Raw genomic sequence first — 15,142 nt, forward strand, 5'->3', positions numbered from 1 at the left:
GGAAAGGAAATGCTTGCTGTTTTAAGATGTGTAGTTTAGGTTTGTTAAATAGCATTACTGTAGCAATGGCCAACTGATGCACTTGCCATCTCAATTATCTTTCCCAAACGGCTATGGAATTGTTAGTCCCTTTCTGTGTGGTTTCTGGCAGTTTTGGGGACAAATCCTAACTCTTTACCATGTTATTCAAGGTCCCTACCAACCCATCTCTAGCTTATGGGTCAGTTTCTCCCCCAAAACATCCCCAACTGAATTGATTTCCCTTCTGTGGGTTTCCAGAGCACTCTGGTGATCTACTGCTTCAGAACTTCTCATACTGGATATGCCTAGTATGATACCTGCCTCCCTCAAAAGACTGGAGTCCAGAGTCAAGAGTCTGTTCATCTTTGGAGTCTCAGCACCAGACTTCGATAAACAGACTGAATGTACCTAGTCATGATTATGGCCTGCCCCAGTTTGACAGGAAACACTTATAGACCGTTGAACCACCACAGGCTCTAATATTATCTGAGTGCTTTCAAAAAAGCGTGCCAATTCCCGAGTTTCCTAGTTTGGGAGGCTTGGTTTACACAATGACCTAAGTTTCAGTAGGAGACAGAGGTGCAAATATCAGTGAAGGTCATAAAAATATGTTGGGAAGCCAGGCCACAGCCCACTCAAGTTCTCCCCCGGGATTTCAGCCTGATCCTTGCTCTAATGTTGACCCATGGCCACTGCCCAAATAGAGGGAGCAGAAATCAGGCTGGAGCTTGATGTTCCCCGTTGATTTGGTCACAGTTTTGCCCGTAATAATGTTGCTGTTTTCCCCTGTGCTGTGACTGTTGTAGACGAGTCAGAAGGAGCAGGCTGTAACCCTCCGGTGGATCAATGGTATCGATCCTCAAGGCTCCGTGTCATTTCCAGGGGATTTGCTAAAGAAGCTACTTATGTTCCTTTTTCATTTTCACCAACTCATTACCAGCTGCTGCGGCCTTCAAGCGTCGCGGCAACACCTGGAGGAGTGGGACATGACCGTCGGATTTGAGTGCAGACACCTTCCTTCGAAATTAAACACAGGACAACGTGCGACTCACCCAAACCTGAGCTGAATGAGGAAGTCAGGTCACACTGGCCCACAGGGGTTTGGTATTTTTTGTTTTGTTTTAAAAAGGGCAGCCTGGCCCTACACTAAGCAATTGATCCCCTGGCTTAACTTTTAAATTAAGACCATTGTAAATTTGGGAACTTGAGAAGACATAGAGAGGACACCCATAATACTTTGCAAATGTCAAGTGCCTCTCGATGTTGGTTACTTTTCAAAGGTAGCTAGGTTACAATGTACCCTGGTAATGAAAAAACCCCCGTCAGGCCCACTCCACGGGGTTTCAGTCAATATACATAATATTATTGGGCTTTGCAAGGATTAAAGGTTGTTTCTCTCACAGTCTCACAATAGGGCTATTTTTTTCCTTCTTCTGAAGGCATAAAAGAAGTCTCCCTGTTTACAGAGGAGCCCAGGACATTTTGGGGCCCCAAAGATGGTCCAGACTTCCCATTGCATACTCCCCCCTGCTGGTGGCTTTGTGGCCAACCTTAAGGAAAAAAAAATCTAATTCTTTTAACCTACGAATGACAGGACTTAAAAAAAAAAATGATTAGTGTTTTATATTGTCCAAAAGCCATTTCTAGAGTGCAAAAATTTATGATTACTTCCAGATTTATTCTGAGAGAGAAAGCTTTCATGTCAGGCTATCCTTCCCCACCAGCCTGGATGGTCTGTGGACTATTCCATATTTAGCGTAGTTATGGAACTACTCATCTTGAGGAATAGAATTCCCAGATTGCAGCAAAATATGTGGTGTGACCTCATCCAGATTTATACATGTCAGGAGGCTAGAGATAGCATGCCAGAAATTCTGTAGTGTGTCATAACCATACCTAAGCAGGAAAGGGAATACTTGGTAGCTTTGGTACATAATTAAAAGCAATTTTAATTTTAAAATCTCATGGCAGAGATGTGGTGATTTGGATGAGGAAATATGGGATTATGGAGAATAATCTTTAGCTGCTGAAGAGATGACCCAACAAATTCTTTTCCACATTTCTATGGTGCACAGAGCTTTCTCAGAACTGGTTTGATTTTTATAAGAAAAAATGATAGGAAATACCTGTGAAGGTTACCACTTTGAGGTGTATAATTCAGTGGCATTAAGTACATTCACAACTTTGTGCTACTATCACTGTCTAATTCCAGTGTTCTTATGACCCCAAACAGAAACCTCATGCCAATTAGGGGAGTCACTGTCCATTTCCTTCCCTCCCTCCTCCTCACCCCAGCTCCTCAAACCACATCTGCCATTTTGCATTTATGGATTTGCCTAGTCAGGAGATTTCATGTACATGTGGCGATTTGTGTCTGGCTTCATTCACTTAACACAATGTCTTCAAGGTTCATTCACGTCGTAGCATGAATTGCTTTTTATGACTGCCTCTGCACTGGCCTTGATCAGGAATGTAGGTTGGTGAGAGCTGAAGATGGCTTCCTCCAGGTGGTAGGGTCCCAGGAAAATAGACAAGATTTCTTTTGGAAAATAAGTTTTGGGGAAAGCTAGGCAAAGTGTAAGTCAATTAAGAAAAACAAAAAACAACGTTTTGTTTTCCACTGACAAATAAATGGTAGAAATGCTAGGTTAAAGTTGAATAGCTCTTGGTATATAGGCCTTCGTGGAGCCTGTAATATACCAGAATGTGTGCTAAACCTCCAAAAGGCCAGGCAGAGTATGCAGTATTTTCTAAAGGTGTTTGACCATGGGATCCTTTAGTGCTGCTGTGTTCATTTAGTAGCTTTTGTGTTACATGAAGACATCCAATCGAGAGGGCTAGTGGGAACTCAAATGTATGTTCCTTGCCCTCTGCTTGCCAAGCCTAGTCTGTGGGGTTATGGTCACTGAGGTTACAATTCTATTTATTTATTTATTTATTTATTTATTTTTGAGAGTTTTTCTGGCAAGATTGTTTTCAATTTCTCAGTCTTCACATGAATGCTCTGCAGAATGTTGTGGTGGAGCTCTGGGGGTGGATGTGTGTGTGTGTGTGTGTGTGTGTGTGTGTGTGTGTGTGTGTGGTAGAGGACAGGGAGGACAGGGAGGTGTGCTCAGGGGACTGTAGTGCTCTAGGCAACTGTAGGAATATCCTTTTGGGGCAAACTCTGGACCTAGGGAAGAGCTCTGTCACAGGGGCAAGGGAACCCAAGGGCTGACCTCTAGGGTACTGCATCAGGGAATTCATTAGGGATGAAGAGTTTTGGAAAGCATAGCAGAGCCCTATTGCAATAGAGCTACCATATTTGAATTTCTGCACTTGACTTGCTTCTGAACTCCCTAGAATATCTAGCTTGAGTATGGGCTTTCCTCCTTGGTCAGGGGTTAAGGCTTGGCAAGTTCAGGATAAAGTTTTGGGAAACCAGAGACGGGAAGGAGCTGATGAATTTCAAAAGATGCAATAATACTGCTAAGGCCCAAGAACTGAGTCATCAGTAGGATGGTGAGGTTAGGAGCCCTCAGGGAGAACTTGAATTGTATATTGAACTGGACACACCTATTAACTCTCATCTTGCTGCTTTCCCTGTTCAGAGGTCAGTGATATTCAAAATGAACAGAACATCAGAGCTCTAAGGGATTATGAGATTTTTTTTTCTGAATCAACTCAGGATGATTAAATTATTTTTATATTGTCTTAGTTTTGATTTTATATTCAGATTCTCTGAAAACTGTTACTCCATTTGGGATGCTCCTAAGAGGAAAATTTGGCTAATTATAACATCCCAATCTATGGCCATAATCATAATGGCAAACAGGGTTTACTAAATAAACATCCTTCTAGAGTTACAAAATTGGTAGCATATTATGATTGCTATAAATAAAAGCAATTCTATATGTCTGGTTGCTGTGTCATGCTTTGTTTTATATATATATATATATATATATATATATATATGATGTTTTTATTATGTGTGTATGTATATATGTGTATATATATATATGTATATGATTTTTTTTTTTTTGCTTAGAAAATTTAAGTGTGCCCAATTGTAGAAAATTGGGAAAAGACAAATAGAAAATAAAAAATATTGTGAGATTTCTAAGCATAGTTACAATTTTGGTGTATATATTTTAAATACCTTTATGTATAAGTATATATTTTATTTTTATAGATTATTTACATGAGTATACATTTAATTTTAATTTTTTTTTTTTTTTTTTTTGGTAATAGAGACTGAATTCAGAGGCACTGAGTCACATACCTAGCCCTAAATTTTGTATTTTGAAATACGGTCTTGCTAAGTTGCTTAGGTCCTCATTAAGTTGCTGAGGCTGCCCTCCAACTTGTGATCCTCCTGCCTTAGCCTCCCATGTCACTGGGATTACAGGCATGCACCACTGAGCCCAGCCATTTTATTTTTAAAAGATGTATATCTTTACATTTAAAAATAAAGTTGAGATTTCCTTTCTATATTATTGTGTAACTTGTTTTAAAAATTTGCTTATCAATGTATTATATGTATTTTTCCTGTCTTTAAATATCACTTCAAAACATGAAGTTCGCACAGTAAATTATTATATGAAGTTACCACATTTTATTTAGTATGTTTTCTATTGTTGGATATTTAGATTATTTAAAAAATTTCTCCATTAACCATAACTCAATGATAAAGTTTATCTTTTAAACATCTCTTGTTTTTCAGAAGCTTCTTACCTCTTTTTCTTGTACTTTTGTAACACTATGAACCCTGAAGTAATCACTATTGGTTATAATTATTTCCCAAAGATGAATAAGAAGTTTATTAGGTGTGAATACTCTCTCCTCACATCGAGTCATATACCAAGATCAATAAGGCAAAATTACATATATAAAGTGCTTGGATTTACCACTTTTTCTTATATAAAAAGATTTGTTTTCACTGATGACATAATTATCTATGTAGACAGTACAAAAGAACCAGCAAAAAACTTACTAGAACTAATAAGTGATTGCAGCAAGGTTGCAGGATACAAGGGTATTATACAAGAGTCAATCACTTTCCTATATACCAGTAATGAACAACTTGAATTTGAAATTAAAAACACAATACCATTTACATTAGCACCACCAAAAATGAAGTATATAGGTAGAAATCTAACAAAATATGTACAGGAACTATATGAGAAAACTTAGATGAAAAAAATCAAAGAAGATCTAAATAAATGGAGAGATATTCCATCTTCATGGATAGGAAGATTCAGTATTGTTAGGATGTCAGTTCTTCCCCAATTGATTTATAGATTCAATGAAATCTCAATCAAAATTCCAGCAATATATTTTGTGGTTATTGGAAAACTTATTGCAAGATTTATATAGAGATACAAAGGACCCTGAATAGTCAACATAATATTAAAAGAGAAGAACAAAGTTGGAGGATGGAAACGACCTGACTTTAAAAGACTTACTATAAAGCTAGAGTAATCAAGACGGTGTGCTACTGATAAAAAGGTTGACAAATGGAAAGGTGAAACAGAGCAGAGAGCACAACAACAGATCCACATTAAATATAGTCAACTGATCTTTGACAAAGGAACAAAGGCACTATGGTGGAGAAAATGTCTTTAAAAAAATAGTGATAGAATGATTGGACATTCAATGAAAATATGAATCCAGACATGAACCTCATGCCCTTCACAACAACTCAAAATGTATCATAGTCCTAAATGTAAAAAACAAATTATAAAATTCTTAGAAGATAACATAGGAGAAAATCTAGATGACCTTGGGTTTGGTGATGACTCTTCAGATTTAACATGAAAGTCATGTTCCATAAGAAAAAGAATTGATAAGATGAACTTGATTAAAATTTAAAAAATCTTATCTGTGAAAGACACTGTCAAGAGGATGAAAAGACAAGTCACAAACTGGGAGAAGATATTGCAAAAGATAAAACAGATAAAGATTTGTTCAAAAATATATAAAGGACTCTTAAAACTTGGCCAAAAAAAGCAAGCAATCTAATTAAGAAATGTACCAAGGATCTTAATGGACACCTAACCAAAGAAGATATGCAGATGGCAAAGTAGTATATGAGAAGATGTTTCACATCATATGTTATTAGGGAAACACAAATTAAAACATCAGTGAGTTTCCACTACACACCTATGTGAGTGGCCAAAATCCAGAACACCTTCAACAATCAAATGAAATTTTGGTGAGGATGTGGGCAATAGGAGTAATCATTCACTTCTGGTAGGAACACAAAATGGCCAGCCATTTGGGAAGGAAGACAGTTGGCCAGTTTCTTAAAAAACTAACTCTATTCTTCCATACAACCCAGCAGTCATACTCTTGGTTGTTTACTCAAATGAGTAGAAAACATGTTTACATGAAACCCACACCCAGATGTAGAAGTTTTATTCATAATTGCCAAAAATTTGCCAGCAAACAAGATGTCTTTCAGTAGGTAAATGGATAAACCGTGGTACATCCAGATAATGGAATATTATTCAGTGCTGAAAATGAACTTTGAAATCATGAAAAGACATGGGTGAACCTTAAATGCACGTGATTAAGTCAAAGAAGTCAATCTGAGTGGTTATATGTTGTATGATTCCAATTATATGACATTCTGGAAAAGAAAAAAACTAAGACAGAAAAGATCAGTGGTTCTTAGGCATTAGAGGGGAGGGAGAGATGAAGAGACAGAATGTAGATGATTTATAGGTCAGTGAAACTACTGTATACAAAACTATAACAGTAGATACATGTCATTATAAATTTGTTTAAACACATGGAATATACAATACCAAGAGTGAACCCTAATGTAAATTAAAGTCCTTGGGTGATATTGATATGTTAAGATTGGTTCATTGATTGTAAGAAATGTACACACTCTGGCATGGGATGGTGATAATGGGGGAAGCTATGGACATGTGGGGATAGAGGGCATATGGGAATTCTCTATCACATGCTCAATTTTGCTCTGAACCTAAAGCTGGTCTAAAAAATTAAGTCTACTTTAAAAGGTAGATTTAGCCACCACAGTATATACACAAAATAGCCTGAAGATTTTCTTGTTCAAACAAGTCACACTGTGAGGACCTCTTCTCTGTGTGGTTTCATTAATATGCTTGCTGAGGAACTTTCTGAGGACCACTTTGGAGAGCAGATGGAGCTCTCCTAATAGGACACCCCAAATCAAACAAGCAAATGTTCCCCAAGTGTCATTTCCAAGCACCTGCTGCCATCTTTCTTGGTGTGGCCTGTGAAGGAAGAGAGCTTTTGCAGAAACCTGGACAAAATTCGAGAGGCTATACCCACCACCTAGAATTGCCAAAAACAGGTCTCCCATTTTCTTTTGAATGTAGGTCTATGAGTGGAAGTCCGAATGTTTGTTTCAACCACATGGACAAAAATAATGGCATAACAGAGAGTTAGCACAAACTAAAAGAGGGGAGTAGCTTCACATGTATGCAGATAGCCTTCTAGGATCTTCTGCTTGTAAAGTCTGAAGGTGGAGGTAGATAAATCGTGGAATACTCTAATTTGGAGATTTTTCTTCTTTAAGCTTAAACTGCCCCTTTTCTTACGTGTTAATCATCTGACTATTACCTTCAGGGTCTCACTCTATCCCTGTGCCACCCTCACCTTCACTGTGACCATTTTTATTTTAATGACCTTGAACTTCTATCTAAATAGTTTCAACCTCATCCTTAGAGGCAACATCCATGAAATCATGAGCTTATGCACTGGTTATAGGTATTTGAACATAAAGTTAAAACTGAGCCATTACTAGTGTACAGCCAGACATCATCTTTCACATGCCATGGATATGCATCACCCACTCAAGAAAGTATTGGTTTTAGGAAAATTCTTTATGGACAAAATGACTGTCCACAATAGAGAGTAAACATTTGAGGCTTGTTTTTCTGAACAGCCTCATAGGCTATGAGTGAAGCCAAATTTTAAAAGATTTGAGTAGATATCTGTAGGTCGGAACCACAACAAACTGTCCCGTTAGTTCGAGGATTTTACTAGGACTCCCTGATGTCAGGACCCGTTATGTTCTGCATGGTAGGCTTTCAGCATGGGTTGAATGTTGACTCGTGGGTTCTTGTTCTGACCCAAGATGGCATTATTTGTTTCTGGATCCTTAACCCAACATCCAATTTGACTACCTGTATTTACAGTCTCTTTCCACTCCTTTTGGAAGTCCTGAGAGAAGTAGACAGCACTCACCCCACACAATCACCTCTGCCCCTAAGCCCCTGAGCAGTCCACCACCTGAGCTGGATCCTTCTTAGGAGCAAGTTGTGCTTGTCCCCAAAACTTTTTATGGAAATTATTCTCGTTAGTGAAATTCATGGCTTAATGAAATAAGACATGACCGGCGGATACCTGAGTGCAGAAAGAGACGTTTCTGTGACAGCTACACCAATTCTGTGGGCACAGGTGACTCACTAAATGTTTCCATGCAAGCAGGATAACTATAACTGAAGGATTCTGTACGCCAGTGGTTTCTGGAATACACTTTGCCTCAAAGAAACAGCGACTGGTAACCATGGACTAGCCATGTGATGGTGGTTCATGCTGAAAGATGGTGTGGAACCCTAAGTAGACTACTCAAAGGACCGACTTTGTCCTTCACCATCTGGTGAAGTGAGAGTATGTATGCTGTTTTAAGTTAAAATGCTTGAAGTTCAGCTTTTTTTAAAAAAGTGCCCCAACTTCAGTGAACTTGTAAAGTTAATCAACCAACCACTGACCCATTACAGGCTTTCTGTGGGCACATGTAATATGCTGTTTTCACTGCTGGGACTGAAATATTAGCTGGACGTGTCTTGGACTTGGACTGTCTCATGAGATGTGAGCTCCCTGAGGACAGAGCCACTATGCTGGGGACACAGAGCACAAGACCGTGCAGCTTCTTCAGTTCTTAGAACTGAACCACAGTGTCTTAGTTTTGCATTTACTTGAATTCCTTCAGGTTGACTGCACTTTCTACTTTGATCCTCATTTTTCTTGATTGCCAAGCAACTCAGAGTGTTTGGGATGAAGAAATGCCTTTCATTAGCGATTCTTTCTTCTGGGATTGGCTGGTCAGCGTGAGGCAGAGGAGGGGACTTCTGGCAGTCTGGGCATGACTGAGGTATGGCTCAGCCAATTAAGTACTTCATACCAGAATATTCCACGAATGCTATAGGATAGTGAAGTAATTCATCACCTATATTTAAAGTTGGATTTACTGATATTTTATGGTATTAGATATTATTCCTATTAACATTTTATGCTGAAATTACAGAATGATTCGTGAGTACTGAATTTTTGATTGCTTTTACACTTGCTGGGACACTATTAAACTTGATTTACGTTAATAGCACTGTAAGAAGATATTAACAATGAAATTTCCAAAAGCACTTAGCATCTCATAATTGGAGTTAAATGACAAAAAAAATGAGGAGATAATAAAGTAAAGAGAGAAAAGGAGAGAGAAAGTTTTGACAATATCCTTTTTAACCTGTGGTTCTTAATAAGATTTTTGCAAGGATTGTTTTAGGTTAGGAAAGAATCAAATCTCCTATCAGGAGAGATGACGCTGATTTATTAAAGGGGTTTTATAATACAGAATAAAGACTGAGCTCCAGGTAGAAAGTATAGAATTTACTGCTTCTAGGAGAGAAAATTTTCTGTCTTCCAGAGTAAGAAGGAAGCTTCAATTACTGCCTGTCCTTCCATGGTGACTAGAAGATATGCTAACATTTTTAAATAAAAATAATCGATTTAGGTGTGTCACTGGGTTACAGAGAGGTAGCCATAGCACATCAAAGCAAAAACAGTAACAATTATTTAGACAAATTTTAGTAAGCACTCTTTACACATAGGCAGGCTCTGTGCTGTGAAATATACGTGTATATATCTCACTTAATCTTCACAATATCCACATTAGTTACTCTTTTTTTTTTTTTTTTGCAGTGCTGGGGATTGAACCCAGGGCCTTTGTGCTTGTGAGACAAGTACTCTACCAACTGAGCTATATCCCCAGCCCTGCATTATTTATTCTTATTACCTCTAGTTTGCAGCTAAAGAAAGTGAGAATCAGAGAAGTCAGTGACAGACAAGAAGTAGCATCAGGATTTGAACTTAGGTAGTCTGGCTCCTGGAAAGATCCCTAGCCGCCACATTCTTTTGGGTCCAACAACTAAGTTATAGGCAGTCTGGTTAATGTCAGAGTCACATTATATATGACTTTCATGGGCCCTGTGTGCTTTTGCCTAAAAAGACCTCTTCCTTCCTAAGAAAATGATTAAGACATATTTTATAACTATTAGTATAAAGGTGAATATGAATGTTAATAGCAATGTTACTATTATGTGTTGAAATATTTTCTTTGACCTTAAAGTTTCTTTTAAAAAATGAGTTTAAAAAAATTAAAACACTTTCCTGGGCCCTAGGTATGAAGTCTATAGTCCCTACTGGAGAATTCAGTCCTGGTTAGCATGATGAGCAAAGCCAAAGCTAGAGTCTGATTTTCTATTACAACAGAATCCAGAAAACCATGAATGGAAATAACACAAGAAAAGAAACCAGGGGGTTTCTGTCTCCTTGTATTTCTGGAGGACAACATGGTCTGGATATACAGTCTGAAATGGTCTTAGATATACAGTCTTCCCTAGATACCAGCAAGGACTTTGTTCTGGAACCTCCTCGGATATGAAAATCTGAGGATGCTCAAGTTGCTTATGCATAATGGTGTAGTTCTTTGAGTATAACTTACATGTATCCTTCTGTAGACTTTAAATCATCCCTAGATTATTTCTAATACCTAATTCACTGTGAAAGCTATATAAAGAGTAGTGACACTGTGTTGTTTAGGGAACAATGACCAAAAGTCTATACCCATTCAGTATAGATGCAGTTTTTCTGGGGGGAGGGTATTTTTGATCTATGGTTGGTTGAATCCATGGATGTAGAACCCTTCGATATAGAAGGCTGACTGTACTTCTAAATCTTTAGTTAACAAACAAACAAACTTGAATCCTTAGCAGATAATACTGCCTACAGACTGACAGAATATTAGATATGGTGAGTGTTGCCAGAGACAAGATCTGCTGCTCAATTAGGATTTCAACTTGGTTGCTGTTTGGGAAACGATTCCTTGAACGTGCGGGAGAAGCCCAATCGTACCACCCACCCTCATCACTCACAGTGACAAACTGGGGTTTCTGTCTTAAACAGAAGTGAGATTCATTCATTCAATTCTTTTCCCAAGCCAGTGGTGCTTTCCTTGACCCATTTTCTTGGGAGCTGAAAAAACCCAAAAACTAGAGGTCACTCTCAGAAGGTACCAAGTCCCAAGCTTTGGCCCAGACTTGAATATATTTTGAGTAAAAATAATGAGGGAAAAATCCATTTTTAGTTCTCAATTTGCTTCTCAATTCCCTTCCTGGATATAGGAGAAGTCCAAATGTGTATAACCACAATACCATTAGGGTTGATATCTGTTTTGCTTTATGATAAAAGTAATCTCAAATTAGTGATGGTTGAACTGAGTCATTTGCATGAAGGTCTCTCAGTGGTAGGTGTAACAATCTGAATGAGACTTATGTGTAGACATATCTAAATTTACCCTTTTCTAAAGACATAGTTTAAAGAGGAAAAGAAATGTACACTTTTATTAAGGAAGGAAAGAGCTCCAGGAACCTAGGGTAAAATATTTTCCTTGTTATTTCTGAACTCATTGAAAATCATATGAAGTTACTGACTTACTTCTTTAGTCTTTCCAACAAGAGAACGGATAGCCACGCATTTAGCATTTATAGAGTTCATTTGGAAATTGGGCATTATTTATCTTAAAAATGATTGAGAATGTGAATCTGGAATTCTGTTAAGATCATAGCTCACAAAAGCACAAAATAAAAACGGATTGGTAATGGGTAAGCAAATGACAGATGATTGAATGGATAGATACATGAATAGATTAATGAATAGATAGAAAAACAGATAGATGGATAATACAGATGAAAGAATTAAGAGAGACACAAATGGATAGACAAGTAGATGACAGATAATAGAAAGATATTCATAGATCAATACATGGTTTGAAAATGGATAGTGAGATGTACATGGATGAATAGATGACTGCGAAGCAGAATAAATAGTTGATATATAAATGAATATAGCTAGATGAATGGACAGATAGATGCTAGAGATTGATGCATGTGAGAGTAAATTTGGAATGAAATTGTAGATAGATGAAAGGGTGCAACAATATCCTGATTGTACCCAACCGCAGTAGAATACCAATGAAGATAATGGCATTTCTCTTCATGGAGATCTTAAAACAGTGTATTTTGGGGGCACATGCACTGGAGGCAGGAAATCAGTTGGTCTTGAGAGCCCTGAAGCTTCAAGATAAATGCTTCAAAGATAAGAAAATATACATAGGCGTGCCATGATCCTGAATTCTCCATAATACTCAATTCTAGCCCATCTGGCCTCTGACACCCCAGAGAACAAGATGTAGATGCAGAGATGGAGGATGAAAGTGACTTCCCTGGGCAGCCTCTCTGCATTCTTCATAGTGCACACACAACACCCTTTTGGCCTCTTTATTTCTGATATTCATATACACCTTCACTGGTAGACCTACTTGGGAAAGCCAGGTGCTGTAATTAATCCATGTCACAGGAAGATGTAGTATCGGCAGAATTTATGAGTGGGTTGGAGCTGCTGTGATGAGTAGCGGCACCTCAGCCTGTGTGATATAAATTCCTTTGTTAATTGGATTGCTGGAGCTAATCAGAAGCCAGAAAGGGAATAAAAAAAAAAAAAAAAAAAAAAAAAAAAATCACTGTTCCTGCTGCCGCTGCTGCTGGCGGCTGATAAAGCGGACAGCTCCTTTCAGGCCAGGGGGTGTTGGAATTGAATCCTCATGTGGAGGTCTTACTCTAGATGGCTATCTCGAAGGTGACACATCCCTTCTGTCACTAGGCCAGGAAGAGATAGATAGGGCAATGGGAGAGATGGTAGAGGGATCCCAAAGAGATTTTTATTACCCAATTGTAAAAACAGGGCGAGTAGGGAGAGATGGAAGGAGCAGAGGCCAAGGTGGGGAAGGTGCTCACCACCCAATGGCCAAGAGGACTGGAAGGTTTTTCTAATGAGAGGTATCGCTCCCTGGGCCCCGTGAGCATGCCCAATGCCACTTTGGACTCTGAGGCCTCTTCTCCACAGATAAGAAGAGCTTGCAGGAGAAAGCCATCCATAGCTTGTCACTTAGCTTATCACACTCTTGTTCCCACTTCCCTGAAGACAGAAGGCCAAAGGGAGGATGCATATCCCATTCGGTACTTGTGTAAATGCATTGTGCAGAGCTCAGGTGACCGGCTCATGCCAAGGGAAGGTAAGGGAGAAGACCAGGTGTGAAATCTTTCACCCTGGCAGAAAACCAGCAGGGCAGAGCCCCTGACAGGGACATTCCATCTGTGCCCACTTGCTACACATTTTGGATGGGGTCGGGACAGAGCAAGTGTGCGTTCATCCTCCACACCTTTCCCATGAGGATCAATGGTTCCTTCCAGTTGAACGCAAGCATTGCCGCTGACCAGGACACTGGGTAGAGACCTCTACGTTGCTTAAGTCTCCACCACTTCTCTGCAGGGGAGAGTGGGTCGTACATTTAGTTTCACGGAGCTGAGTGCCCTGCAGTTCTTATTAAATTCGACTTTTTCTCTCCTGTATTCTTTTTTCCCTGTGATGACCACTTCTTTGCCCCTATTCCTTCCGAAGTCCTCTACATATGCTCAAAGCCCTGCCTCGGAGGTAAATCCTTAGCTTCGATGAGTAGGCGGCAAGCCCCTCTAGCACACAACAAAGACTCTATTTTTTTTTTTTCCTATCTTTTGGGCGACACGATAAAAAATAACCCTGTATTTATGCAAATTGCAAAGTAGCGTGTGATAATGAAAACAAAACAGCGCTGGCCCGCAGCCAAGACATGGCGCTGACGGGGGCTCCCGACCATTTGGCTCTTGATTCTTCGGGGAAAGCAGCTGTAGAGAAATGAGAATACAGAACACCCTCCTCACGCGCGCACACCCTCGGCCGCACGCATTCCGGCACCCGTCGCCTCGGAGCCAGCCCAACTTGGGGATCCAAAGGCGGTTCTGCTTCCGAGCGCCGAGGAGCACGGCAGCGTCGTCCCCCACGAGTCTCCCTGCCCCTGGCTCCTGATCCCCTTTCAGGAATTTACAAACATTTTCCCCAGATCAATATCCGTATTGATTATTCATTGTGAGTGAGTCGTGTGTCTTTGGTGATCCAGCTTGCAGAGGTAGCAGCCAAAGGCTGCTGCAGGGGAAAAAAAAATAACAGAAGGCGACAGGGACCCAGCTCTGGCTGGGTCTGCGGCTGTCGGCAACGTGGAAAGAAGAGGAGGAGAGAAGAGGACTTGGAAAGGAAGGAATGGGCAAGAGTGGAAGAGGAAGAGGGCGCAACAGCAAGAAAAATGAAACCAGGGCTGGACGTCTGGTCCTGGGGATCTCGATGGCTTGGAGGAAACCCCCATCTTGGGTCTGCTGTGACGCACAGATGGCAGTGGACGTCCTCGGCTCTGGGAGTGAAAAGTGACTCACAGTTTTGGTATCTCCTACGTAAGAGCTTTGGGGGGATTCCTTGGCTTGCTGACAGGCAAGGAAGAACGCAGCAGCAGGGAGGTAAAGCCCGATTCCTTCCAACTGCCTTGCGGAGGATGTGCAGTCAGTCCTTGGGTTTGACTTGAACAGCTTGCTGCTCTCCGATGGCACGCAGAGGGAGAATAATTAAAAAGGCCAGCATCACTTACTAAGTGAGTAAACACAAAGCCGTTCCAAACGTGCTCTCCAGCTAATGAGAAGCTGTAATTTCTTATACTTCAAGGCAAAACAAGACAGTGATGTGGCTCAGTGGAGTGTGTGTTCGCGTGGATATGGGGGTGGGAGGTGGTGGCTGGTGATGGAGATAAATCGACTAATTGTTGGCAATGTTTAAAAAAGGGATTACTGGAAAAGACAGTGAAATGATGACAGGAAAACATCTTGGACCACAGCCAAAAAAAAAAAAAAAAAAAAAAAAAATAGAGGCAAATCAAGTCTGCAGCTCC

This window comes from Sciurus vulgaris, assembly GCF_902686455.1.
Source record: "Sciurus vulgaris genome assembly, chromosome: 17".
Classification (NCBI taxonomy): Eukaryota; Metazoa; Chordata; class Mammalia; order Rodentia; family Sciuridae; genus Sciurus; species Sciurus vulgaris.